At 36.3% G+C, this 26923-nt stretch overlaps 1 long non-coding RNA gene across 11 annotated transcripts; it reads left to right on the top strand.

The window, feature by feature from the left end:
* The first annotated feature begins 22840 nt into the window (after nucleotides 1–22840).
* Nucleotides 22841–26510, top strand: LOC131631446 (uncharacterized). 11 transcript variants are annotated; one of them, XR_009292705.1, is made up of 7 exons: nucleotides 22841–23054; nucleotides 23152–23453; nucleotides 23557–23933; nucleotides 24730–24937; nucleotides 25045–25200; nucleotides 25627–25861; nucleotides 26064–26510. It is a non-coding gene; the product is annotated as an uncharacterized LOC131631446 (long non-coding RNA). The 11 variants fall into 11 exon arrangements; XR_009292702.1 differs by having other exon boundaries at nucleotides 22841–23060; XR_009292700.1 differs by having other exon boundaries at nucleotides 22841–23453; nucleotides 23557–23723; nucleotides 23872–23933.
* Nucleotides 26511–26923: the final 413 nt, after the last annotated feature.

Below are 26923 nucleotides of genomic sequence, written 5' to 3'. Positions count from 1 at the left end.
ATGAATTAATATTAACTACATCTAACTAATTTACCAGAAATCGTGAAGAACCCTAAAATTTCAAAATCAAATTAAATGACTATACTGCAAGATAAATGGATGATGATAGAGGGTTTTCAATCCTCTGATGATGCTGAACAAGATAGAATCGAGCTATTTCACAAAGAGTACTTAAATTAGAGAAGTGAGGTTCAGGAACTTACCTCTGAAAATGGAGGTCGTGAGGATGATTGAGAGCACCTGGGCTTGAATGAATGATCTCAATAGCTTCCCTGAGACTCAATGATGCTAACTGAATGCTTGTTGGAGCTTGAATCCTCCTGAATTGCTCTATGGTCCTCCCTCGATTTCAGCTTCAAGTGAACATGGAGGGTGTTGATTCTTGAGTTACAGATGAGCTGCAGCCATCTGGTTAGCTTCACTATGACCTGAGGAATGTGCCTGGATGATTGGCTTGGCTCAGAACCTCCTGAATTACTCCATGGACCTCCAACTGCAAATGCTCCAAAGTGAGAGCAACAATGGTGTTCCTCCACTTACAGAAGTGATCCAGGTGCTTGGATCACCTCAAATGACCTCCCTTGAGATGTTAGAATGCTTACTTTCCAAAGATGAGCTCTGGTTTGAAGAAAACGATTCTTCTTGCCAAAGAACTTTGAAAAACAATAAGCATGAGAAGAGAAAGAGAAAGCAAGGAATTGAGTTGCTTTGGTGTGTTTTCTGAATGAGAATGAGGCCTCTATTTATAGGGAATTGGTTCAGAGTAATTGATCATAGTAAGCTTGCTTAATGAGGTGAGTTTGGTTTCTTAGCCATGAAGAAAGTTTGAAAATATCCCAAATGCAATGATGCATTTTCGGGCTAGCTTCCCCAACCATTGATCTTGCATGATCTTAGGGAACATTTCTGATTCAGAGGAGAGTTCTAATTGGCTTAGAGCAAGATTCCTTGATGATTCACCATTTGCCATAAATTCAAAAATGCAATCATTACATAATCACATGCCTTTGTTTTTGGGAATCTTCTCTAATCCTTATGCAATGATGAATTTGAATGTATGGCATGTCTTCAGATGTATTAGAGGTCGTGTAGCATCATTTAGTGAAGCAAAATGCACAAAATTGCAAAGTTTCAAATTGTACATGACCTATAATTTCACTTCATGAGGCCAACTTTGAACAAGCATAACTCCTAGCTCAAATTGAATTTGGAGAAGGTTGAACACAATTTGGAAAGCCCTAAACATCTACTTCAAATCATTAGTTTATGTCTTCTTCAGAATCATTTGGGAAATTTGTGAAAAATGAGCCCAAAGTTGGATGAAAACTAGGTTAAAACACTTAGAAAAATTTCTAAGTGTTTATGACCTAAACTTCAAAATTTCCAAAACTTCATAAATGGTTGATCTTTTGAAAAAAGTTCCCTTGTAAGATGTTGTTTTATTTTGCAAGATCTACAACTTTCATGTTGGAAGTTTTTTGAGTTGTGTAGGTGAAATTTTGAGTTCTCACCATGCCCTCAAAAACCCTAATTCCCGACTTTTCGCTCCTTGATGAATTTCTTTGAATTTCTTTGGTCAAATGACTTTGACATCCATATATTGATGATATTGATCTTTGAAAGTCATTTTTTGACCAAAAACCTTAAAAGTCAATGATGATCCTTCACAGTTGACTTTTTCCTGACAAAGTGAATTTTTGGGCTTTTGTGTAGAAACAAGATCTTTTCCTCAAATGAATGATGTAAATGGATTATATTGAGGTAGTAGAGATTCTTGAATCATGTCTTGAGTTTTGGATTCATGCCCTGATTAAAAGTCAACTATCTTGGTGAATTAGGTCAAAACCCTAATTTGTCGACCATGTGAAAATAATGACTGTAGACTTTGAATTGAAGTGTGATGTCCAGTAGATCTTGTAATATGAGTTATTTGAAAATGATTGATGTCTTTGAATGGTTCCCTGAGGCTTTTTAGGGTTTCCCAAAAGTGATCCCTGATTTTAGTCCTTGATAGGCTCAAAACCCTAGTCTGGTGACCTGAGTAAACCTGTACTCATATGACTGGATGTCTAATCAATCATAGATGAGAAAAGTGAAGTCTTTGAGCCTCATGATTGTATTAGGGACTAATCCTTGTATTGATTGATCCTTTGCCTGAGCTTTCTTGTCTTTGAGCATCCTCGATTGGATACCAGATGGAGAAGTGACTGCTCTGGGAACTTGTCTTGACCTGATGAAAAATCCTGAAGATATGCCATCTCAGGGGGGTCAAAAATTAGGGTATGACACTTTCTCTTCAGCTTTGCTTCTTGCTTCTTCTGATCCTTCTTCTGAAGATCAGCAAGAGAAGGAAGCACTCTACCACGAATCCACGCAGGATCAACGACAGATTGAGTCCTAACAGAAGCTTCCAAGTAATGCTTGACAGCCTTGTGAAGTTCTAAATGAAACATGGTAGCAAAGCCTTCAACAGGAACTCTTCTTGAAAGAATATCTGGGAAGCTTGTACCAACAGAAGTTACCTCCCTGATGAGATCAAGTCTGAACAGATCAACACCATTGAAGACAGGACCTTGAACAACTCCAAGGAATTGGGACGCTCTAGTGGTCCTTATAGAATCCAACAAATTACCTTCTATCAGAATATCAGAGATCATTCTGGCATAAGGAATAGTATTTCTTGGAATGTGAGGACACTTCGCACGTTCTTTATCTCTAGACTCTACAATAGATGTCTTCAGATTCTCAAACAGAATGTGAGAAATGTTGAGTTCCAATCTTCTTCCAATGCAGAAGAGAGTGTATTTGTGATCAGGACTGATGTAGGCAGAGGAGGAGAATAACTTCTTTCTGTGATGAAGAGAACCCAGAAAAATTTCATCCCACACCTGATAAAACGCCCTCAATGTACCAGTTTTATGAGATTCAATACCGGTAGCCAATGAGATTTGTTGTTCAACCTGAAACCAGTTAACTCTTCCAGGAAGAGGACCAGTGCAACCTTCTTCATCCTCCAGGTTGTATAACTTCCTTATCAACTTTTCAGTAACTACAACTTCATGCCCTAACACGAAGGAGATGATTGCAGTTGGAGTAACCGTTGCATGAACCCAGAAGTCTTTCACCAGATCAGGATAAATTGGTCCAACCAATCTATCAAGATAGTTTGACCATCCTTGCATCAGGATGGAAACCATTTGCTCTGAGGTTTTCAAAGTCTACAGCGGACTCACATAGAACTTCCAAATCTTCAGTAGGTAAAGTGCATGTCTTCAACGGAGCATACCCATGCTTTCTTAGAAGTATTTGAGTGGAAGAGAGTCTTTCTGCTGGGCTAGAGGAACTTGATGAGGAATTCATGATGAAGTGCTTGGTTACAGATCAAAAACTAGGGTTGAGAGAAGAATGCAAAGAGAAAGACAAATGAATAGAGAGAGCGAAAAAGATGAAATGAAAATGAAGCGGGTTATTTAAACGGTTTGAATAAAATAAAATAAAATAAAAAATAAAATGAAATGATTACAGAAAAAACATGACATTAATATGCATTTAATGAGAAATGACGTTAGGAAAGATAAAGTGACAAAATGAACTGATTTGCACAGTTACCTAGGGCGGCGTCTCCTCAACTGCACGCATGCTTGTCCAAAAATAGTGAACACGTGTTCATTTTCTGGAAAGACTGGTGACAGCTGTTTTGCTTTAAAAGAGCTTCTGAATCAACTTAGATAATGAAACGTTAGTAATAACAGAATCAGAACTTCTAATTGATCATTATCAGAACTTCTTATAAACATAAAATCCTAACGCATTTCAGAAGATACCCATACAGAAGATCTTCTCATCTTCTCATTCTGGGCATAAATCCATACTGATATTCTTCAGAATGAACTTGAACCTATCTTCAGCAAGGGGTTTTGTAAAGATATCAGCCTATTGATGGTCTGTATCCACAAAGTTCAAAGAGAGAACACCCTTCTGAACATAGTCCCTAATAAAATGATGTTTAATCTCAATATGTTTAGCTTTGGAATGCAAGATAGGATTCTTAGATAAACATATAGCAGAAGTATTATCACAGAAAATAGGAATGTTACTCTCATATATCTAATAATCTTCTAGCTGACTCTTCATCCAGAGCATTTGTGTGCTACACCCAGCAGCAGCAACATATTCTGCTTCTGTTGTTGAGAGGGCTATGGTAGCTTGCTTCTTGCTGTACCAGGAGATCAAATGACTTCCAAGAAATTGACAACTTCCAGAAGTACTCTTCCTTTCAATTCTATCTCCAGCATAGTCAGCATCACAGAATCCTACTAAGTTGTATTCTTTAGATCTTCTATAGACTAAACCAACATTAGTAGTGCCTTTCAGATACCTCAGAATTCTCTTAACAGCAGTTAAGTGAGATTCTCTAGGATCTGATTGGAATCTAGCACACAAACAAACACTGAATAGAATGTCAGGTCTAGAAGCAGTTAAATATAGAAGAGATCCAATCATACCTCTGTATAACTTCTAATCTACCTTCTTACTTACCTAATCCTTACCTAGAACACACGTTGGATGCATAGGAGCTTTGGCTTCTTTGCTTTCAGAAAGATTAAACTTCTTCAGAAGTTCTTTCACATACTTTGTTTGATGAACATAAGTTCCATCAGAAGTTTGGTTGATTTGAATCCCAAGAAAATACTTGAGTTCACCCATCATACTCATTTCAAATTCAGCCTGCATAGACTTAGCAAACTCCTTTCCAAGTGAAGCATTAGATGTTCCAAAGATAATATCATCAACATAAATTTGACAAATTAAAATGTCCTTCTTAGACGTTTTACAGAAAAGAATCGTGTCCACTTGTCCTCTAGTGAAACCATTGTCTAGAAGGAAAGAACTTAATCTTTCATACCAAGCTCTGGGAGCTTGCTTCAATCCATACAATGATTTCTTATGTTTGAAAACATGTTCTGGAGACTTAAAGTCTTCAAAACCAGGAGGTTGGTGGACATAAACTTCCTCATCTATATAACCATTTAAGAAGGCACTCTTAACATCCATCTGATACAGAGTGATGTTATGCTGAGTGGAAAAAGAAATTAGATTTTAATGCAATAGACTTACCTTTCTTCTGAGGCTCTTTTGCATCCAGCTCTATCTCATGGCTTCTCAAGGCACTGATTACCTCTTCCAAAGAAACCTCATTCAGACTTTTTGCAATCTTGAATGCAGTCACCATTGGACCCCATCTTCTAGGCAAGCTTCTGATGATCTTCTTTACATGATCAGCCTTGGTGTAGCCTTTGTCCAGAACTCTTAATCCAGCAGTTAGCGTTTGAAATCTTGAAAACATCTTCTCAATATTTTCATCATCCTCCATCTTGAAGGCTTCATATTTCTGGATTAGAGCAAGAGCTTTGGTCTCCTTGACTTGAGCATTTCCTTCATGGGTCATTTTCAATGACTCATATATATCATAGGCAGTTTCCCTGTTAGATATCTTCTCATACTCAGCATGAGAGATAACATTCAGCAAAACAGTCCTACATTTATGATGATTTTTGAAAAGCTTCTTTTGATCATCATTCATTTCTTGTCTTGTAAGCCTTACGCCAGTAGCGTTCACTGGATGTTTGTAACCATCCATCAGAAGATCCCATAAGTCACCATCTAGACCAAGGAAGTAACTTTCAAGTTTATCTTTCCAGTATTCAAAGTTTTCACCATCAAATACTGGCGGTCTAGTATAACCATTGTTACCATTTCCATTGTATTGCTCAGCTGAGCCAGATGTAGATGTAGATGAAGGTGGTGGAGTCTCAACCATCTTGACTTAGTGTTTTTCTCTTCCTGTATCTTTTCTAAACACGGTTAAGTGCTTGCACCTTAGAACCGGCGCTCTGATGCCAGTTGAAGGATAGAAAAACACTTAGAAAGGGGGGGGGGTTTGAATAAGTGTAGCTTTAAAACTTGTAAGATAAAAACAATTTGCATAATGATTTTTATCCTGGTTCGTTGTTAACTAAACTACTCCAGTCCACCCCCTTGCAGTGATTTACCTCACCTGAGGATTTAATCCACTAATCACACGAGATTACAATGGTTTTCCACTTAGCCAACTACTAAGTCTTCTAGAGTATACTGATCACAACCTGATCACTCTAGGAACAATCTGCTTAGATACCCTCTAAGACTTTCTAGAGTATACTGATCAACAACCTGATCACTCTAGTTCTTACAACTTAATGTAAACAGATTCTAAGAGTTACAATGCTTCTTATAAAGCTATTATCACAACTGTGATTTCTCTTAAGTTTAAGCTTAAATCTCACTAAGATATTACAACAGCAATGTAGTGAGTTTGATGATGAAGTTTGAGAGCTTTTGAATTGAACAGCGTTTTAGCGTTTTTGCGTTTCAGCGTTCTGATTCTGCTTGACCATCTTCTGATGTCTTGCCAGACCATGTTCTGATGTTGCATGCTGAACCTTCTGAGTCAGTGCTTCTTGCGCTGATTTTGTGCATACTCTTTATATAATTCCTGAAATGGAAATTGCATAGTATTAGAGTACCACATTATCTCATACAAAATTCATATGCTTGTTATCATCAAAACTAAGAATATTGATCAGAACAAATCTTGTTCTAACATGGATATCTTGTTGGTTTTAAAGGTAATCAGAAAGACAAGTTTATGACTCTAAAACCAAAGGTAATAAGTGTTTGCAGTTAAGGATACTGTAAAAACTCAAAAGGCTACAGAATCTAAAATAGAGAAACACAGATTGTGAGAAATTTATTTAGTTAATTCTGTTGTTGTTCCTTCTGATTCCTCTGAACAAAAGAAAGAACATTTGAACTGCAACTATTTGATCTTGTTCATAAACCTAAAGGTGTTCAAGATGTTGGAACCAGATGGGTGTTCATAAAGAAGCTCAATTAAGAAAAAGGACCGAGTTTTAAATAAGTATGATGGGAGAAGTGAAACTTCTTCTGGTATTTCAAATTAACCAAAGATCAGAAGCCATCTACATTTTTTAGAAGCCGACATATTAGAAAGTTTTGAAGAAGTTCAACATGCTTGATTACAAAGTATCAAAGACTCCAATGCATCAAATAAGCGTTCTGAAGAGGTAAGTAAGAAGGTACGACAGACATTTCTCTTCCACAGTTAACACTCATATTTATAATGGTAATAATGCTGTCATTTTATCTTATTCAAAACCTCATTCATCAGAGGATGTTTTGGTCAAAAACATCTCTGATCAAAGGGAAATGATTTGATTTTCCATAGTCTGAGTATATTAAAACGTGTCATCTGGCATCGTTAATGCGTGTAACTTTAGTTATACTCATCATTTATCTCACCTAATGACACTTGAGCAGTGTGTTTCATTTTCTTGGAATTAATTAAAATTAAAATTATTACTATCATTTATTTCCCCTAATAATTGTACTACTTGTATGTTTTCTCTGTCTTTCAAAATTCACTATACACGTTCACCCACAACCTCACTTCCCCCTACCACACGCTTTCGTTAGAAACCCTAAACCTCACTCTCTCAACTGTTCATCTACCCTTCAAAATGTTCTTCACCTTCTTCATCAAGGTCTTCAAACTTCATCAACAACATCATCATGAATCATCAACAACAAGAAGCTATTAAGTTCACACAAGAATATAAACTAAGCTTGAATTGTTCTGGATTTTCATCATATAAAGTTGCTCCCTTAAAGACAATTGTTTCTCCTTCATCTTCAACTGTTCATGTTTCATCATCAACTGCTCATCCTAGTTCTTCAATTACTTTAGTCATTGATGAGAATCATGTCACCTAGAAACCCAGTAAAATTCATTGCAATATTCCTTTACAAAAGCTAATTGTTCTTCATGAAAATTTGGTAGATTTTGGCAATCTTGCTGCTAATGGTCATGATCTTAGACCTACTATACACATTCAAGGTTAAGAATGTTTCTTTGAGAGATTGCATGGTCTTGTGTTTGAGAATTTGCTAAAAGATTTATGGATTCAAGCAGATTATGACAACCTGCATATTGTTTCTCACGTTCTTAGTAAGAAAATTGTAATCATTGAGAAATCAATTGGAGACTTTCTAGGTATGGAACATCTGTTCAGGAAAAAGAATCTACGAAATGGATAAGAAATCTCCATTCGTAAGAGGGCCCTTGAACATAACTATTTACAAGACCCACTCTTCAGATAAGGAAGAATTCAAGACTATGGATATGTTCGACGAACTCAGAATCTGGTACAAAATCATTCTAGGGTGCATCAATCCAAGACCCCCTGCAAGTTCATCAGATTATTTCAATGTTGATCAGAAGTACATGATGTACTACATGATGAAAAATCAAAAACTGTGTCTTCCCTTCATTTTATTCAGCTATATGAGAGATTTTTTCATAAAGACAATGTAGTATGTTAGTTCAACAAAGAAGATGCCAACATACATTCCATTTGGGTGACTCTTATCTGATATATTCGTTGAAAGTGGCTTGATCAAGTATCTGACTGAAGAAGCTAAGTTCACAGAAGATCTGGAACCAAGCATTGGGGAACCCCTTAATGCTAAAACTCTCAAATATATGAGAATGATCAAGGATATCAAAATTGTCCCTTTCATGGTACCTGCCATAAACACTGCTCAGAAAAGATATCATGTTGAACATTTTCCTTTGTTTACCACAGGCGATAATCCAATGTGTGTAGCTGAATATATTGTAATGATGGCAGCAAAAAGTAACGATCTTTCTTGCTTTAGATATGAAAACATGGCTGAAGCTGATGCTCCTTACAGGGCTATTGCCACTAAAAAGAAGTTATCAAAATCTAAGTTGGATGCTTCTAATGATCTTGAAGTCAATGAGCCTGAAAGAAAGAAAAAGAAAAAGAAACAAAAGAATAAGGCTTTGGGTGTTAAAATTCCATCAATGTCAGAATGTGAAGACTCTCCAAGTAAGTCTGCCTGTGAATCAATACTTGGTTCTAAAAGCGTCTCTGACTTTATCAATTCATTATCATCAACTAGAACACCACAAACAACCTTCTCACCACGTATTTCTTCAAAATTTTCCTCTCAAGCTTCTGTTTTCCAGACCACTTCGCTTGTCTTTGTCTCACCTAATGTTTATACATCTATTCCATATATCACTGTCCCAGTTTCTGAAATCCTTCCTAATGATGAAATACCTATGTCATCCAATTCCTTGAATCTTCTAAAATTTGTCTTTTTCAATAGAGAAAATGCTTTTGGTAATGAGTCTGACAAGACTAATTCCAAGACATTGGAAACTCCTCTGACTGAACCCTTCACATCTATTGAAATATTTAATCCTTCAAAACAGAATTTTACACCATAAATCTTACCTGTGTTAACACATTATGAAATACCAATTTCTAAACCTTCATCAAACTTGTCTCTTATAATCTATGAGAAACCCTTACCAAAAACCTTGGATGAGTGTGCCAAATGTTCAATAGAAAGGCTCAAAAAAGGATTGCTAAAGCCAGAGGAGAGGCTAGCACTAATACTGATTATCAGGCTCTGGATGATTCTTGGAAGAATCATCAAAAATGGATGTCATCTGAGTTTAAAAGAATGATGAGGCTGCTACATGCACATAGGGCTGTAAGTGTTCATCTGGTGAAGGAAAAAGAAGAAGAAAAGAAGGAAAGGATTAAGCGTCTCAATTTACTTGCTGCCAAGCAAAAAGCAGATGAAGCCAAAGCTCTTCAAGATGCTGAAGAAGAAAGGATCCGAAAAGAAGAATAAGAAAGTCTGGCTAAAGACACTGAAGCAAACGCAAAGCAAGTTGAAGTGGCTGCAGCTGTTGTTGCTTCTACTGATCCAGTCATCACGCCACTTGGAAAAAGCTATTGGTGAAATCAAAGAAGAACAATCTGAATTCAGAAAAGGCCTCTATGAGCAAAAGGTTGCAAACGAAACTCTTCAGAGCATGTTGCGGCGAATTCTTGCCAGGGTGCCTTCTACTTCATTGTCCGAACCTTAGATTTTAGGATCCTTGTTTTTGCTTGTGCTATCTGAACCCTAGGATCTTACATGGCTTGTTGTGTTTTGTTTTTATGATATTTAAAACTATGATTGATAATGTTTAAGATATTTGATTATGACAAAAAGGGGGAGATAATATTTGGGAGTCAAAATTTTGATGATCATTAATCAAATTCCTGAAGTAAAAACTGCTCACATTTTCTAACCCCATGTAAACTTTTGTTTGTGTTAGAAATGTTTTCGTGTTTCAGGATATCATGAACTCTGATTGACTTCAGACTCTGAAAGTTACGAATATTAATCTAATATTGACAATCAGACTTTGTGCTCTTCAAGATCTCACTTAAGCAATCAGGCTCTAAAAGATCTTATTCAGATATAACAAATTAGGCTCTGAAAGAATTCATTTAGGCTCTGAGATTTCCAAATTGGAAATCAGGCTCTAAAATGAAACCAGTAAATCAGGATCTAAAAATGAGGAGATCTCACGTATCAAGACTTTAAAATATAGTATATGATCTATTGGAACGAGGGGGAGTTACCAAGATCGGTTCATAATCAGGATATCTGATCTTTATCAAGTCTCAGAGTCATGGGGAGTTACCTATATGATCGGTCACCATCTCTACCTAATTTCTATCATGTATTCGGTCTAAATTTGTCGACTCGGTAACACTTTGATCAATGTTTTATTGCTTTTGTTTAAGTATTTCATGTTTCATTGTTTTTCTGTTTACTTTGCATTATGTTTTAATTTAAGTTATTTAGATTCTTTTGATGCCGTTTGGTTAGTTGTGTACGAATTTCAGGGTTGAACAAGTCATCTTAAGTGTCAAAGCAACTATGAAGGAAGGAGAGGCAAGAGAAAGATGAAAATTCAAGGTTCTGGGGTCTAACACGGCCGCCCGTGCTTCCACGCACGGCCCGTGTCAGGAGAATGGCACTCTCCATACAAAATCCAGGGACGACACACGGCCGCCCGTGCTTCCATGCACGGCCCGTGTCAGGATGGCTGGGAGTAAAAATAAAAATAAAAAGCAACACGGCCACCCGTGCGTCCAAGCACGGCCAGTGCTGCTGAGAGCGTGAAACTTCCAATTTTAGGGCTTTTTCATTAAATCTCCACCTTGAGGGCACTTTAGACATTTCATTTGGCTGAGATTTGTACCTAGACTATTTAGTTGAGTTTTAGAGAATGATTTTGGGACTTTTTGGCCAAGAGAAGACACGATTGAAGATTGGAGAAAACAAGGGTTTGGGAGAGAAGAAGGTCTTCATGAACGGAAGCGATTGAAGATCAACTTTCATCTCAATTCTTGTAATGTATCTATTTTATATTTTGTTTTCTTTGAACAATATGAGTAACTAAACCCTAATGCTAGGGGGTGTCCCTGATTTGACTCGGTAATGATTTTGAATTCCTGAGTTCATTAATAGATTTGTTTTCTTATTTAATTTAATTGTACAAGGTTTTTATGCTTTCTTTGTCGGACCAACAAGATTGATTTATGGTTAACAATCAGCTGGACAGTGGTTGTTAAGGTTTTTGTACGATTAGACTATAGTAGATATCACCTAGGACTAGGGATACCATATAGTTACCGGTTAACTCTTGATAACATAAAGGCTTGATTTCATCATAATTCTCTAAGGACTTAGGAGTTAGGATGAATAATCAAAGGTTTTCCCACTAAGGACTTAGGGGAAAATAATCTAAAGGGCGGTAATTAAAGGTTATGAACTTGTTGAAGAGATCTAAATCCAAGGTTATTACAGGAACAATCACACACTATACCCCTAGCATAATACTCATTATTGTCAAAAAGCCAATTTACTTTTCTACTTATTTTAATTATTATTTAGTCACAATTTGCAAACATAACCCCAACATTAGTTTTTGTTTAATTGAACTACAATTTGAACTCGATATTACTACGCAGTCCTTGAGATCGACATTCGGGGAATTTCCCTATTATTACTACAGAGGCAAAATAGTACACTTGCTATTTTACCGATCAAGTTTTTGGCGCTGTTGCCGGGGACTGTCAAAATATAGAGTTCAAATTTTAGTTCAATTGAAATTTTGTTGCTCGTCAACTAAAATTTTGTTTTTGTTTTTGTATATTTGAATTTGATTTTATAAAAAAAAAAAAGTCAGATTATTTCTCTTCATGAATTCTTCTATACTTTGCTCCTAACAAATTGTCTGAGTTTTGTAGCTATGTATTGTTTTGATACATTGCCACCTGTATCCCCTGCATGTTGGTCGCCTGATTCAGGAGTCACCTTGGAAGAGGCGACTAAAATTTTTAAAGCATATAAGAGAGAGGTAAGAATCCTTATGAATGAATGTAAGGAAGCTAACTTTTATCCAGAGAGATTTATTTGGAGAAAGTTAGAGTTGGAAGAAGAATATGTGGAACCAGAAGAAAAATGCATAATGCCAGATGAAGAGGATGCAGTAAGAATAGAAGAATTTGAGGTAAAAAAGAAATATGGGGAAGAAGAAATAAGGAAAGTTGAAGATGATCGAGTTTTGGATAAAACTACAAATTTAACAATTTGTGAAGATGTGGTCACCCAACAAGAAAATCTTCAACAAGAGAGTATCCCCAAAAACTATTTTTACAACAAGGCATATGAAAGACAAGAAATTGACAAAGTACTGGAAGACATTTATGCCTTGTTCAATAAAATCAAGCTGAAAAGGATTTGGCAACAACATCATCGGTACTTTAAGTTCATGGGATTGCTACCAAACAAAAGAAAGAAAAAAGATGATGTGTTCTTTGTGTCATATATGCCACCCTAACAAAGGGAATGGACCGTCGAGCCAGGCGACGTTAAACGAAGCGCTTCGTGGGAGGCAACCCACGGTTTTAATAATTAATTTTGCTGTTTGTTTGTTTTATTTTCAGGAAATAAAAGAGGGCATCTTTAGTGAAAGCTCGGAAGTGATCATTGGAGTACAATACCCTCTGTAAGTAATCTCTCAAATGCTTGTTCTAAAACATTGAGGCCAATGTTTAGTTCAGGTGTAGGAGGGGTTCTTCTCAGCATTGATTTTAGTTGTTTCCCTTTTTATTTTTGTTGGGTTGACATTGTGTTATAGATTGATTGATGGATGCCGAATGAATGATGAATAGTAGTTAGTGGATGAAAGGTGCAACCTGAACTTATTTCCCCAAGGCACCCTGGAAGTTGATGCAGCCGAAAGAAAAGTAACTGTTGGACGCGACTTGCTGATACTGGACCAAGAGGATTGTATGGTATACCTGCGCCGGAAAAGAGCCACATGACACGAGGAGTGCTTTGGAACCTGTAAGCTTATCCAACATGGTGAGGTTACAAAAAGCCAAACACAACAAATAATCATCATGAGAGTTCATTCAGGTATGACTTTATCATTCTGATTTTGCGTATGTTCTACTAACACAGCATAATATGAGGACACACACTGAGGCATTTGTTTGTTTTACCATCTGAGCCTTTCTAGCCATCCGAAATTATATGTTTATCCGTTGTTACCCCAGTTGAGCCATATCCTTTTGTTTGTTATAACCATATCTGTAACCCACAACCAAACACTTCCAACCCTTGTTCGGCATAAATGTTGTGGTTTTCAGAGTTGTGCTAAAATCTAAGTTTGGGGTAGTAATCATCAAAGAAGAGGGCAAGTAAAAAAAAATGAAAATAAAATTTTTGAGACATATGAATGTATGTCCCATTAAAAAAAAAGAAAGAAAGAGAAAAACTTGCCCGAATGAAAGACTCAGTTACATTAAGCACTCACGGAAGAATGAGTGAGGCAAAAGAGTCTAAGTCGAATAAATTCCCAGTGTAACAAGTTGAGCACAATTACGAAAAACACAACATGAATGTCGAACCCAAAACCATTTGTTTATCCATTCCCTTGTGTATCCCACCGTACCTAAACCCCATTACAACCCAGAAGACCTCAAAAAGTGTGTGAACTTTGTTAGTGTAGTGAAGGTAGAATTTATTCAAAATTAAGAGTTGATATTGCATATCTTTATTTTGTGAGTGCAAAACACTTTAACCCTGAGAGATTTGGTGAGAAGTGTGAAAAAGCTTGCAGGGTAAAAAGGTACTCTGATGTGGACGTGTGGTAGAAAGTTTGGTTCGGCAAGCCAGAGATTCTATTAGAAAGGTAGACGCAAGTTGCGAATAACATCAGCAGTGTCGTGGATAGAAAAATCCAGGGTGACCTCTGTTTGGTCTCTTGCATCACTTGAGGACAAGCAATGAGATAAGTGTGGGGTTGTGATCGGTCACCATTTCTACCTAATTTCTATCATGTATTCGGTCTAAATTTGTCGACTCGGTAACACTTTGATCAATTTTTTATTGCTTTTGTTTAAATATTTCATGTTTCATTGTTTTTCTGATTACTTTGCATTATGTTTTAATTTAAGTTATTTAGATTCTTTTGATGCCGTTTGGTTAGTTGTGTACGAATTTCAGGGATGAACAAGTCATCTTAAGTGTCAAAGCAACTATGAAGGAAGGAGAGGCAAGAGAAAGATGAAAATTCAAGGTTCTGGGGTCTAACACGGCCGCCCGTGCTTCCACGCACGGCCCGTGTCAGGAGAATGGCACTCTCCATACAAAATCCAGGGACGACACACGGCCGCCCGTGCTTCCACGCACGGCCCGTGTCAGGATGGCTGGGAGCAAAAATAAAAATAAAAAGCAACACGGCCACCCGTGCGTCCAAGCACGGCCAGTGCTGCTGAGAGCGTGAAACTTCCAATTTTAGGGCTTTTTCATTAAATCTCCACCTTGAGGGCACTTTAGACATTTCATTTGGCTGAGATTTGTACCTAGACTATTTAGTTGAGTTTTAGAGAATGATTTTGGGACTTTTTGGCCAAGAGAAGACACGATTGAAGATTGGAGAAAACAAGGGTTTGGGAGAGAAGAAGGTCTTCATGAACGGAAGCGATTGAAGATCAACTTTCATCTCAATTCTTGTAATGTATCTATTTTATATTTTGTTTTCTTTGAACAATATGAGTAACTAAACCCTAATGCTAGGGGGTGTCCCTGATTTGACTCGGTAATGATTTTGAATTCCTGAGTTCATCAATAGATTTGTTTTCTTATTTAATTTAATTGTACAAGGTTTTTATGCTTTCTTTGTCGGACCAACAAGATTGATTTATGGTTAACAATCAGCTGGACAGTGGTTGTTAAGGTTTTTGTACGATTAGACTATAGTAGATATCACCTAGGACTAGGGATACCATATAGTTACCGGTTAACTCTTGATAACATAAAGGCTTGATTTCATCATAATTCTCTAAGGACTTAGGAGTTAGGATGAATAATCAAAGGTTTTCCCACTAAGGACTTAGGGGAAAATAATCTAAAGGGCGGTAATTAAAGGTTATGAACTTGTTGAAGAGATCTAAATCCAAGGTTATTACAGGAACAATCACACACTATACCCCTAGCATAATACTCATATTTGTCAAAAAGCCAATTTACTTTTCTGCTTATTTTAATTATTATTTAGTCACAATTTGCAAACATAACCCCAACATTAGTTTTTGTTTAATTGAACTACAATTTGAACTCGATATTACTACGCAGTCCTTGAGATCGACATTCGGGGAATTTCCCTATTATTACTACAGAGGCAAAATAGTACACTTGCTATTTTACCGATCAAGTTTTTGGCGCTGTTGCCGGGGACTGTCAAAATATAGAGTTCAAATTTTAGTTCAATTGAAATTTTGTTGCTCGTCAACTAAAATTTTGTTTTTGTTTTTGTATATTTGAATTTGATTTTATAAAAATAAAAAAAGTCAGATTATTTCTCTTCATGAATTCTTCTATACTTTGCTCCTAACAAATTGTCTGAGTTTTGTAGCTATGTATTGTTTTGATACATTGCCACCTGTATCTCCTGCATGTTGGTCGCCTGATTCAGGAGTCACCTTGGAAGAGGCGACTAAAAATTTTAAAGCATATAAGAGAGAGGTAAGAATCCTTATGAATGAATGTAAGGAAGCTAACTTTTATCCAGAGAGATTTATTTGGAGAAAGTTAGAGTTGGAAGAAGAATATGTGGAACCAGAAGAAAAATGCATAATGCCAGATGAAGAGGATGCAGTAAGAATAGAAGAATTTGAGGTAAAAAAGAAATATGGGGAAGAAGAAATAAGGAAAGTTGAAGATGATCGAGTTTTGGATAAAACTACAAATTTAACAATTTGTGAAGATGTGGTCACCCAACAAGAAAATCTTCAACAAGAGAGTATCCCCAAAAAATATTTTTACAACAAGGCATATGAAAGACAAGAAATTGACAAAGTACTGGAAGACATTTATGCCTTGTTCAATAAAATCAAGCTGAAAAGGATTTGGCAACAACATCATCGGTACTTTAAGTTCATGGGATTGCTACCAAACAAAAGAAAGAAAAAAGATGATGTGTTCTTTGTGTCATATATGCCACCCTAACAAAGGGAATGGACCGTCGAGCCAGGCGACGTTAAACGAATCGCTTCGTGGGAGGCAACCCACGGTTTTAATAATTAATTTTGCTGTTTGTTTGTTTTATTTTCAGGAAATAAAAGAGGGCATCTTTAGTGAAAGCTCGGAAGTGATCATTGGAGTACAATACCCTCTGTAAGTAATCTCTCAAATGCTTGTTCTAAAACATTGAGGCCAATGTTTAGTTCAGGTGTAGGAGGGGTTCTTCTCAGCATTGATTTTAGTTGTTTCCCTTTTTATTTTTGTTGGGTTGACATTGTGTTATAGATTGATTGATGGATGCCGAATGAATGATGAATAGTAGTTAGTGGATGAAAGGTGCAACCTGAACTTATTTCCCCAAGGCACCCTGGAAGTTGATGCAGCCGAAAGAAAAGTAACTGTTGGACGCGACTTGCTGATACTGGACCAAGAGGATTGTATGGTATACCTGCGCCGAAAAAGAGCCACATGACACGAGGAATGCTTTGGAACCTGTAAGCTTATCCAACATGGTGAGGTTACAAAAAGCCAAACACAACAAATAATCATCATGAGAGTTCATTCAGGTATGACTTTATCATTCTGATTTTGCGTATGTTCTACTGACACAGCATAATATGAGGACACACACTGAGGCATTTGTTTGTTTTACCATCTGAGCCTTTCTAGCCATCCGAAATTATATGTTTATCCGTTGTTACCCCAGTTGAGCCATATCCTTTTGTTTGTTATAACCATATCTGTAACCCACAACCAAACACTTCCAACCCTTGTTCGGCATAAATGTTGTGGTTTTCAGAGTTGTGCTAAAATCTAAGTTTGGGGTAGTAATCATCAAAGAAGAGGGCAAGTAAAAAAAATGAAAATAAAATTTTTGAGACATATGAATGTATGTCCCATTAAAAAAAAAAGAAAGAAAGAGAAAAACTTGCCCGAATGAAAGACTCAGTTACATTAAGCACTCACGGAAGAATGAGTGAGGCAAAAGAGTCTAAGTCGAATAAATTCCCAGTGTAACAAGTTGAGCACAATTACGAAAAACACAACATGAATGTCGAACCCAAAACCATTTGTTTATCCATTCCCTTGTGTATCCCACCGTACCTAAACCCCATTACAACCCAGAAGACCTCAAAAAGTGTGTGAACTTTGTTAGTGTAGTGAAGGTAGAATTTATTCAAAATTAAGAGTTGATATTGCATATCTTTATTTTGTGAGTGCAAAACACTTTAACCCTGAGAGATTTGGTGAGAAGTGTGAAAAAGCTTGCAGGGTAAAAAGGTACTCTGATGTGGACGTGTGGTAGAAAGTTTGGTTCGGCAAGCCAGAGATTCTATTAGAAAGGTAGACGCAAGTTGCGAATAACATCAGCAGTGTCGTGGATAGAAAAATCCAGGGTGACCTCTGTTTGGTCTCTTGCATCACTTGAGGACAAGCAATGAGATAAGTGTGGGGTTGTGATCGGTCACCATTTCTACCTAATTTCTATCATGTATTCGGTCTAAATTTGTCGACTCGGTAACACTTTGATCAATGTTTTATTGCTTTTGTTTAAGTATTTCATGTTTCATTGTTTTTCTGATTACTTTGCATTATGTTTTAATTTAAGTTATTTAGATTCTTTTGATGCCGTTTGGTTAGTTGTGTACGAATTTCAGGGATGAACAAGTCATCTTAAGTGTCAAAGCAACTATGAAGGAAGGAGAGGCAAGAGAAAGATGAAAATTCAAGGTTCTGGGGTCTAACACGGCCGCCCGTGCTTCCACGCACGGCCCGTGTCAGGAGAATGGCACTCTCCATACAAAATCCAAGGACGACACACGGCCGCCCGTGCTTCCACGCACGGCCCGTGTCAGGATGGCTGGGAGCAAAAATAAAAATAAAAAGCAACACGGCCACCCGTGCGTCCAAGCACGGCCAGTGCTGCTGAGAGCGTGAAACTTCCAATTTTAGGGCTTTTTCATTAAATCTCCACCTTGAGGGCACTTTAGACATTTCATTTGGCTGAGATTTGTACCTAGACTATTTAGTTGAGTTTTAGAGAATGATTTTGGGACTTTTTGGCCAAGAGAAGACACGATTGAAGATTGGAGGAAACAAGGGTTTGGGAGAGAAGAAGGTCTTCATGAACGGAAGCGATTGAAGATCAAGTTTCATCTCAATTCTTGTAATGTATCTATTTTATATTTTGTTTTCTTTGAACAATATGAGTAACTAAACCCTAATGCTAGGGGGTGTCCCTGATTTGACTCTGTAATGATTTTGAATTCCTGAGTTCATCAATAGATTTGTTTTCTTATTTAATTTAATTGTACAAGGTTTTTATGCTTTCTTTGTCGGACCAACAAGATTGATTTATGGTTAACAATCAGCTGGACAGCGGTTGTTAAGGTTTTTGTACGATTAGACTATAGTAGATATCACCTAGGACTAGGGATACCATATAGTTACCGGTTAACTCTTGATAACATAAAGGCTTGATTTCATCATAATTCTCTAAGGACTTAGGAGTTAGGATGAATAATCAAAGGTTTTCCCACTAAGGACTTAGGGGAAAATAATCTAAAGGGCGGTAATTAAAGGTTATGAACTTGTTGAAGAGATCTAAATCCAAGGTTATTACAGGAACAATCACACACTATACCCCTAGCATAATACTCATATTTGTCAAAAAGCCAATTTACTTTTCTGCTTATTTTAATTATTATTTAGTCACAATTTGCAAACATAACCCCAACATTAGTTTTTGTTTAATTGAACTACAATTTGAACTCGATATTACTACGCAGTCCTTGAGATCGACATTCGGGGAATTTCCCTATTATTACTACAGAGGCAAAATAGTACACGCGCTATTTTACCGATCAATATACAAGGATAAGTATTTATTAATCTCTACTCTCAAACTTTTTATGATTATGTACAAAATTGTGTCATCAAAATACATAGTTTTATTATCATCAAAAGGGGTAGAATGTTAGAACAAGATTTTGTTCTACAATATGTTTGATTTTGATGATAACAATGAGTATGTTTGTATGAACAATTTTGTTATAATAATGTTTGTTTTATTGAGTACTTAACAAACAGGTTATGATTCTGATGAAAAGGTGTGGCCAAAACATCTGAAGCTTCCAAATTATGTTTCCGTGCTACACAAGTTCTAATGAGCAATAGCAAAGCTTCAGAAGCATCTGAAGTCATTACTCTGATACAAAGTCTGAAGAAACCATTCTGAAGACCAAGTGCTGGAGACTCTGAAGACATGGTTCTGAAGACTTTGAAGACTTAAGGTTCTGAAGACTCAAGTTTTTGAAGACCAAGTGTTGAAGACTCTGAAGGAGTGGTTCTGAAGACTTAAAGCTCTGAAGATCCAAAGCTTATTTTATTTTCTTCCAACTCATGTTGTGAGCCTCTGAAGTTCAAGAAGAATAGAAGATACCATTGTGTAGTACGAGGTACAAGGTACAGACAAATGTTTCGTTCCACTACAAAGAAAGGATGAACATTGCATACTATCTTGTCTCCCACTACGTTCAAGCCACCAATTTTCTGGAAGTTCCAAGACTGCCCTCCAACGAATATATTATTATATTGGCTATATAAAGGGCTTGAAGACTAAAGAGAAAGTTGCTAATTCACGATCATATCCATTTTGAGAAGACTGTTTATAGCTTTATACTGTTAGTCTAGTTTTGAAATATATCGTTTACATTCATCTTGTAGAAGTACTTATATTGTAAACAAACTCTAATTTAAACTGTTGTTTGATTTTTCCTCAAGATACCTGTTGGTCAGTAGGTCTTGGGAAGCTTAGGACTAGAGATTCTTAAAGGTTGTTAGTCACAAGAGGTTGCTTGTGCAGGGTTAGTCGCTTGCGGGTATCTTGTGCAGGGTTAGTCACAGACAGTTGCTTGTGCAGGGTTAGTCACTTGCGGGTAGTTTGTGCAGGGTTAGTCACTTGGGGTAGCTTGTGCATTGCAGTTAGTCACTTGCGGCTGCTTGTGCAGTGTTAGTCACTAGCGGTTTCCCGTGCAATTGTAATCAGTTTAGTTATAGTGGATTAAAAGCTCGATTGAGAGAGGCGAAATCACCTTGGCGGGTGGACTAGACTAGCTTGGGAATTTCTCAAGTGAATTAGTATAAACATACTGTGTTATTTCCTTCTTGTAATCTATAGTTATTATCAAGAGTAAAGAGTTTGTGTTTTTAAATAGGGGAGTTGTTTTTTGATCAAGTTTTGTTTGTTAAAAACCCTATTCAAACCCCCATTTCTAGTGTTTTTCACGGCTTCATATACTTGTTTGCTTTGCATGTTGAATCAATTATGAGCACGATAGGAAATATGTTGAACAACTTGATGGAATCGGGATGAGTCTAAAATATATTTCAAGCTGTGACTTTATCCTCAAAAACTTTGTACGTAGAAACACAATGGTCATCCTCCAAAATCTTCAACAGTTGTTGCATTTTAGATCTTGGACCTCTTACTGCCTTGTTGTTTTGGGCACACACATAGTATACTTGTTTGATATTTGAAACATTTTGAGGTCTTTTTTGTTTCAAATTTGCAAGTATGTTTTTCGGCGCCACCATGTTTAATGTCATGTCCTAAATAAGCTCCTTCTCCTCTGAAATAAGGCAACATACAATGGGATGATCGACTAACTTGTCATTCAAGGCATGATTATGTATAGTAGAAACCACATTAAATTTCCATGTATTAGAACAGGAAATTTAAACAGGCACTCACATTTTCTCGAACAAGTGCCATCACGTTCCAAATACTTGTCTTCTATTAGAACCATTGTCAGACCTTCTAATCACAATGTCAAATCCTAATTTTCTGAGAGGGCCCATAGGATCATATGTTCACGAACAATAAACTCTTGTTTATTTGTAAATTGTTCACAAGCATCTACCTCGACAAAAACCGGTATAGCACCCTGTTTAACATCGTCTGGTTTAGCATCATCATTCACTACATCCAATTTAACTTCATTCTTCACTTTGTCAGGCTTAACATTCATACTCACAATAACTATAGGAAACATATTCAGGTGCACCATATCTAATGCCAACAGTAACACAAAAAATAGTTTAAAAACTCAAAGTATCGGACATATCTAGAGATAGATCTTCTGAACAAATGAATTGAGTTCAGAGATGCATATTCGGACTCAACGTTCATATTTTTAGCTAAAAAAACAAATTAATGCAAGGAATGAGGGATGGAACGAATGAATTTTACCTTAAATTCTAGCTTATTTTGCTCCCCTTAATGTGATAAAATACAATAATGGTGTTTTGGACTCGAAAAGTTGATTGAGAATGGAATTTTTTAAAGGGTTTTCAAGGTGAAGCTCCCTTTAATCATGAGGGACTAGAACATGCAATGTGGTGTTTTATCCAATTTCCCACTTGACATTACCGGATATGCATCTCTAGAAATATCACTAGTTGTTAAATAAACCAGCTGAGTAAATAAAAACACCACAGATGAGTATGGGGGTTGTTACAGAGATGCGTCTCAAGATATACCCCAAATAATATACGGATATATATATATATATAAATTAATAAAAAACATTTACAGTTTTGAAATTAATATATATATATATATATATATATATATTATATATTATATAAACTAAATAAATAAATAAAAATAAAACAGAGAAGAAAAAAAAAGAAGAAAGAAATGGGCCAAAAGCCCAACAAAAAAAGGGTGCATAACAAAGAATAGGTGTAGAAAAGGAAAGAAAGAAAAACCCAAGATCAAAGGGGCCAATGGCGTGGTCAACAAGTTGATCACAATCAACCAAAGGACTCAACTTGGAGCGCTTGATCTGTTGATCACCAAAAACCAAAATTAAAAGCAAACAAAAAAATCCTTCTTCAAAACCTCAACCTGAGCACGAAACAAACAACAAAAACACCAAACAACCACTACAAGAAAAAAGGTCTACGGCCACGCTAAATTTTTCCACAACTCAAAAACTGTGGCCACATACAAGCTTTGGCCAGGGTTTTCAAATCGTAGACATATATTTAGAAATATTGAATCCGGAGTCTGAAACTGTGGCCTTTTTATCATTTGCCACGGTTAACAAACTGCGGATAGTTTAAGCCGCAATAGTAAAACCGCGGCATTATAATTTTCACTTCAAATTGTGGTCCAAACCCAAAAAAATATAGCCCGCCAGAATTTTCCTCTTTTTTTTAGTTTCCCTCTCCTTAATTTTTTTAGATTAAAAAAAAAGTTAAAAATGTAAATACAATTTCAATGTTAGTTTTCGCTCACAAATGGAAATAGGGTTAGAGATAGTGAAATCCAAAACTCTCTCCCTCCTTCAAGAGAAGATCGTGAACTCTCTCCCTCCTTCAAAAGAAGATCGTGAACGGTGATGGTGGTGCGGCTGATTCCTCTCCTCCGATCGACAACTACAACTAACATTGCCTTCTTCTCTTTTCATCACAAATGGCAGCGCGACCTCCATCTCCAGCGATATCTCCTTTCCGTCTCCGTTTGATCCTCTCCGTCTCCGATTTTTTCGATTCATGTTAGTTTTTGTTCAACATCATGTTTTATTAACCTAATTTGTTTGATTTTTACAGAGATTAACACAAATTCTAAAAGGGAAAACGAAACCCTAGTTGTGAAAAAATGAAGCAGAATAGGGTTCGAGAAGAAGAAATTTGCACTGTAGAGAGAACTAAGGGATTGGGTAGCGCGCCATCTCCCGTGCACGATTCTTCTTCCCAACCTTCACCTTTCTCTTTTCTCTGCGTACAAATCTAACCCTTCTTCGCCTTTTTTGTCAAATTCGCCTTCGATTTTTGGACATCATTCCGGTTTCTCTAATGAGTCTGGTACTCCTCCTAAACCTCCTAGGAAAGAACCCAAGACACCCCACAAGGTAACCTCTTCTATTTCTTCTCTTTTCCCTTTATGTATGTATCCGTGTCAGTGTCGGTGTTTATATTTCTTAGCTTATCTCACGAACTTGTGATCATTGACAGGTGAGGGTGCTTAAACAGATTGGAGTTTACTATTGTGAGGTCCTTTAATTGAATTGGATCTATAATGGACTCCATTGATGGATGTTGAGAGGCTTTATGGATGTTGAAAAAGTACAAATCTAACATTGTCTGAGGGCTGAGTTGCTATCTTTTGTTCGGATAATCTTGTCAGTTGGTTCCTTTCTTCATTTATTTTATGTCTTCTTCAACATTCTAGCTGCCTGCGTGATTATGCCCCAGTTGAGGAGAGAAGAGTTTTGGTGCGCTTTCCTGTCTTACTAATATCTCTAGTTTATTTGTCCTATGTTTTTGCAGGCTGACATGCCATAATTGGCTCATATTCACCTATTTCCACTGCTAAAGGAATTTTAGTTAAGGTGCAGAACAAATGTACAAGTACTCTCCGCTTTCCTATCTTGATCTGCTAACAAACTTTCAATGTTGACATATTTATTGTTTAGGGAGTTGATGTTATGTTTAACAGTTGATTTCAGTTAAACTTGGATGTGATGTGATACATTTTCTCTTTGAATTTAGTGTTTTTCATAGTTATCTATGGTAGGGTGGCCAATTTATTTCTAAGTTTTGGCCGTCAGTCCCGTTCTCATATATACTTGTTCAATTTCTTTACCATCAAAGATAACTAATATTACTTGTTCAATTTCTTTGGGATAAATTTGCATATGGTAGGGTGACAAATTTAATCTATTATTTTTGGTTGCCAATCTACACTTCTCATTTTCACTTAATGTATTTTTCTTGACAAGTTAAATTTAAATGTCATATATCTATGATCTTCATGGTTACTGTTACCAATGAAGATAATTGAATCTCACTTCCACTTCATGTGATGTGTATCTATGCTCCACATGATCAAATCAAACACTTTTCATTCATAAAGAAAGAATCATGAAAAGAGACATTAGCAACAGAAAAATCAACATTTCTGGTTTTTTCATTAAACATATAACTATATCAACTCTATCACATGTGTCTATCAACCTAAGTGGATTGTTTCAGACACAAGCTAAGGTTGTAGTTACAAAGCAAAATGTCTATAAACTTCAATTTACAACAAATTGGCATATTCATAATCATATTCATGATCATTTCTTGCCTTTATTTCTAAAGTAATAGGCTTTTTAAATTCAGCAACGTGAACCCTTTTTGCAGTTTAATGTTCCAGCTGCTGCAGTGATGGAAGCAACTATAGATGATGGTTTTGCTGCTAAACTTGATGCTCTTGCATAGCTTGATGATGAACCTGCTCCTGATGCCCTAAAGAATGCACCATTTAACATCAAATCTCCACTTGATCTCCAATTCCAATTCTTCCACTGGCTTTGCCTCGCATTCTCGCGCTTCGTCACCTGAAAAATTAGTAAGAGCCCGACTTCGTAACTTCATGAAAAAGTGATCTTATTTTTATTGTCCCTGTTGTGTTTTAAAAGTTAAGGCTTGGTTTCCTCTGTACTCTTTTATTTCTAGGTTCGATTGACAAAGAAATTGACTCTAACTCAACTCGTCGGAGTTGCACGTCGACACCGCGATTTATAAAATAGGTCATTTAATATATGCTTTGCCAATCGGAGCTCTACAACTAGTGTGGATCCGGTATGAGCGTGATGGAAATGAGTCACAGAGGTAAAGAATTTCTTTCCATTCACTACAAGAAATTTCTTTACATATGCCTTCAAACCGTCCCTTACACACAACTACACCACTCTTTCTCTTTGAAACCACTAAGCATGATTGTAGTCTCGTCGTCAAAAATGTGAGCATATAAGTATCTTTATTCTCCTATCTTTCAAACATTAAGCTGTAACACAATTTAGTCACCATCTCTATCTCCCTCTTATATGTTTTGTGGTTTCTTTAGGGATAATTTATCTTTGTTATTTAGGGTGTTCTTTCAATTAATTGGTACACTGCATGATAAACTAGAGTTTGAGATTTTTTTTAATGTTGGTTTGTGTGATCAGTTATAATTGATTGATTCTTTTGAACATGAAGCTGAATCGCAATGTGTGATTCATACATAATATGATGCATTTGGATCTGCCATGGCAGTTACAGAGATGAAGACCCAGGAGATGGAGACCCAACTGACAATGCTACAAGAATCTATACATGGTTTACTGAGATTTGAAGTTACATTACACCACTTTTAAGTAAATTTTTGGGGTTTAAGGTCTCTTTCTGTCTCTCATATTTTCTCATTCATATGGTTTACTTAAAGCTGATTTTATTGTGTATTATGAAGATGCTTTAACAAGAAGACCTGTTAAGTGGATCTTCTCCTCAGGTTCAGTTATCTCTCTCTACTCTCACTCAAATTATGAAACTATTACTGAATTAAATAAGATATTTGATAGAATTAAATCAGGTTTGTATATGTTATATCAAGTTGTAACTATATTTAACAAGCTTCAATTGTATCTAAAATCCTCTAATTGTATGTAACATTTAGAATGTGTTGCTGTGAAATACTGACAATTTAAATGCAGGATATACGGCTCATGTGATGACATTTGAGGTTGGAGCAGTGCTTGAGGATTCCAATTGGCATGCTCCTGTGTACTGTTTCAATCAGACTGAGAAGATTTTGGAATCGGCTGCTGTTCGTGGTGATTCTTTTGGGAGTTTGATGAGAGGCAAATTTGACGATGTTCGTGACATTTAAGGAAATGGATTAAATTGTATATGCCTTATCTATTTCTGTTTTGGGGATAGGTAAGGATTGTTTAGTGTAGTCAAATATTTATATCAATTTTCCATCATCGTCTTGTAGGGATATGGATGCATATTGTTTTCATCCAAGCTCATATGTCAAGTTCATTTAGTTTATCTCATCTTAAAATTTTGGGAGATGATGAACTGAATTGCTAAGTCTCATAAGGGATAAAATATAACTTATTTTGATGTAAATAAGTAATCTAGTGATTAATTATATAAGTAGTAGTAATAATTTTGTAATACCTCACAAATCCCCTTGACCCGTATATTATTGTTAATTATATATATATATATATATATATATATATATATATATATATATATATATATATATATATATATATATATATAATGACATATTTATGTAATGATACAGAAATAAACTGTGGCAAGATAAATGGTTTAGAAAGCATAACATATAACAACAGTTTTAAATATGTGGCCATAACCAAACCGTGGCTATATCTTGAACCAAAACTGTATCGTAAACGTTAAATTGAAACCGTGGCTTTACCATATAGCCACAGTTTTGCAGTCATGGCAAATACAAACCGCGGCCTTAATCAAGCTACCTAAACCGTGGCCTAAAAAAGCCACGGTTGTCAAAAAGGCGTGGTCTATACCAAAAAAC

The sequence above is a fragment of the Vicia villosa genome, unplaced genomic scaffold (assembly GCF_029867415.1).
Source record: "Vicia villosa cultivar HV-30 ecotype Madison, WI unplaced genomic scaffold, Vvil1.0 ctg.000825F_1_1, whole genome shotgun sequence".
Classification (NCBI taxonomy): domain Eukaryota; kingdom Viridiplantae; phylum Streptophyta; class Magnoliopsida; order Fabales; family Fabaceae; genus Vicia; species Vicia villosa.
Note: the sequence above shows the minus strand (reverse complement) of the source record. Positions and strands in the feature narration are given on the sequence as shown.